Genomic DNA, 3,074 nt, shown 5'->3' with positions numbered 1-3,074 from the left:
CTCAGTGTATGGACCAGAAAATTCCCGATCCTCGGGGATAGGAGGCAAACCTCGTATGTAGCGGGGCGATTGCCCTCATGCTTCACTTCGCCCAGCATGTCCGCTTCCTCCAACCTCGGGGTAAAGGGGCATCCCATAAGGGGGGTTAGTAGTAACAACGGTTGAATATTCATACCCGACGGGTCGAGAATTCACAGGTACATGTACTTGTTGAACTTGAGGATTCGTACCTTGAATAGTCGGGGGAGTCGTCCCTTGTGGCTGAGGTTGAGTTGCCCCTATCTGGGCTTCCCCTTGAGTAGATGCATAAGTTGAGTGGGGAGGAATCTCCACGGTTGACGAAATCACCTGGTTGTCCCCGATGGTGTTCCTTCCTCCAGAGCTCTAATTGTTCTCTGTGTTCTCGCCATGGTTGTTGTTGTGCTTTCCCACAGACGGTGCCAAATGTTATGGATTAAAAACTAATATATATAATTGTTGTATTTAGTACTAAGGAACGTGAGCTTCAAGACTCGATTTGACTGCTCTTGTGTTTCGTGACTCAATCTGCCTTAACAAGATGCCTACATTCCTTGCTGATTGCCAAGGATCAAGTCAAAAAACGTAGTTCTGATTTGTGGGGTGAGGCCCCTTATATAGATGTGGGAGTCCTTGAATTGGACTTGGTATAGGAGACTTGGTGGTCAAGTCTCTGAGTTAGGATAGACTTAGGAGTCCTAGGAAGTAGGAAGCTGATTCCTTATCCTATGAGGTCCCTTGGAGGCCAATCTACAAGGATTTACATCCCCACTAGGACTTATCTTAATAGCTGTTTTTCTCCCTTATTAATTAATTACGAATTTAATTAATATTCAGGGTTTTGGGCCCTCTTTGTTCCATCAGGCCTGATCTGGTCCATCAGGCCTGATCAATGTGGTAACCTTTCTGGTCTGAATATCATACATCTTCTTATTGGGCCTAGCAGCCCACACCTTGTACAATTAATGCAATATTTAATTATACAATCAGGATTTATTTATCCCTATCACATCCCCTCAACAGGGTGAGTGTATTAAAATTCGCTTGTCGGCCAGGGTATCCGATGTAGTGTCACAACCTCAAACATAAACAACTCTTGATGCACAAGGAAAGGTTACACACACAAAAGGATGAGTTGACGAAAATAAGAGTTTCGACCATTTTAAGGTTAGATTCGATTGTTCAAGGTTCTTTAATGGACCAATTGCCTTTACAGGTGTTATGAGAGGATACTGATCTACTAGCCATATGTCAGTGGTCAGTGTCTACCTCCCCAGGTTTAAATCCCCTGGATGCATCCGCGGATAGTGGATCTGACATAGGTGCAGATCGGCAACTTGTTGACAATGATTCAGATTTACCTGATGCGTCACAAGGAAATGTCTTCCCAAATATTAGAAGAAAACTTTGATTTTTATACTAAATTCTTTGGATCATTATTTACCTTCCCAGAGTTCAAATATGGAACCCTAAAAGGGAAACTAGTAACTTGTAGATTATGACTCAGATTCATCTAACGAGTCTAACTGACGAGTCTAACAAGGATGGGGATTTGCGAACTCCCATTGCACCACCTGTGACCTCCTTAAGAATGGCTAAGGTGATTTTCCTTGCAGGTACATCTGGATTTTGGAGCTATGAGAGGAGTGATACACTTGTGAGAATGAGTGTAAACACGAGTGGAGAGAAGAGTGAAACACATGTGAGGTACACGAAACAGAATCACACACTCAATGCGAGGAAAGTCAAGATAGGGAAATAAACTTCATATGTCTCAATTATCCATCATACTTCAAGCAAGGCAAACTTGTAAATAACATTATTTCAAAAAAATGTCTACATGTGTTGTTCACTGAGGTATTATGATGTTTTTGTAATTTATTATGTAGGAACTTCTTCTACCATTTTATTGTGAATATCGCGATATTTTACCTACTAAATTGAAACTGCAAGTCGAACCTTATCCGCCATGGGAGGTGGACTATATTAAAGGTTCTCGGTATATTAGTTTATGTGTTTATCATCAGTGAGCGTTAAAGTTTATTAACTTGGACATTGTTACTTACCTGCTCTTTTCCTTGTCGTGTTTCAGGTACTCTAGCGAGCGTGTATGCATACGCGTTCGCAGGCTCGTAAGAGAACTCTGGATCAAGCCGAGGAGGAAGCTGTAGTGATTCGATGGGAAGTTTTTAAGGACAAAGAGAAAGTAGAAGAAGAAGAGAAAGTCGATGAACTAGCTTTAGTAGTGATGGGAGATCAAGCAGAAATTCCTAAGGCATTGATGGACTATTCTCGGCCTAAGATCAATGATATTTAGTAGAGCATCTCGGCTAACACTTTTGAGATGAAGTCGAGTATGATTCAAATGATACATAACTTAGTTCAGTTTGGGGGTTCTCCTACAGAAGACCCGAACATGCACATCAGGGATTTCATCGAGATCTGCGATACTTTCAAGTTCAATGGGGTGACTGAAGATGCTATCAAGCTGAGATTTTTCCCATTCTCGCTGGGGGATAAAGCAAAGTGCTGTTTACATTCTCTACCACCAGGGTCTATCACTAAATGGAAGGATCTTGCTCAAACATTTCTCATTAAATTCTTTCCTATGGCGAAGACTGCTGCAATCGGGAATGCTCTTACTCATTTTGCACAACAAACTGGAGAATCTCTGTGTGAGGCTTGTGATCGATATAAGAAGATGCTAAGGAAGTTCCCACATCATGGCTTGCCTGATTGGATGATTATAAATTATTTCTATAATGGTTTGGGCGCTCAGTCTAGACATATGCTCGATACAGCGTCTGGTGGAGCCTTATGGGCCAAAAGCTATAATGAAGCTTATTAGTTGATTGTGTTCATGGAAGCTAATGAATACCAGAATCCTACGCAAAGAATGTTGCAAGGCAAGGTAGCAGGAATTCTGGAAGTGGATACAGCTACTGCTATAGCTGCTCAACTTCAAGCTTTGACGATGAAAGTGGACTCTTTGGCTAATTATGGAGTTAATCAGATCACTAGTGTTTGTGAACTTTGTGCGGGGGCACATGAAACTA

At 41.8% G+C, this 3,074-nt stretch overlaps 1 non-coding gene across 1 annotated transcript; it reads right to left on the bottom strand.

Annotated features, from left to right (window-relative positions):
* Positions 1-2,641: 2,641 nt before the first annotated feature.
* On the bottom strand, positions 2,642-2,748 carry LOC141662168 (small nucleolar RNA R71). The gene has a single exon (XR_012550295.1). It is a non-coding gene; the product is annotated as a small nucleolar RNA R71 (small nucleolar RNA).
* Between the last annotated feature and the right edge of the window lie 326 nt (positions 2,749-3,074).

Source organism: Apium graveolens, chromosome 5 (assembly GCF_009905375.1).
Source record: "Apium graveolens cultivar Ventura chromosome 5, ASM990537v1, whole genome shotgun sequence".
In the NCBI taxonomy this organism is placed as follows: Eukaryota; Viridiplantae; Streptophyta; class Magnoliopsida; order Apiales; family Apiaceae; genus Apium; species Apium graveolens.
The sequence above is the reverse complement of the archived record's forward strand: the minus strand, read 5'-3'. Positions and strand labels throughout refer to the sequence as shown.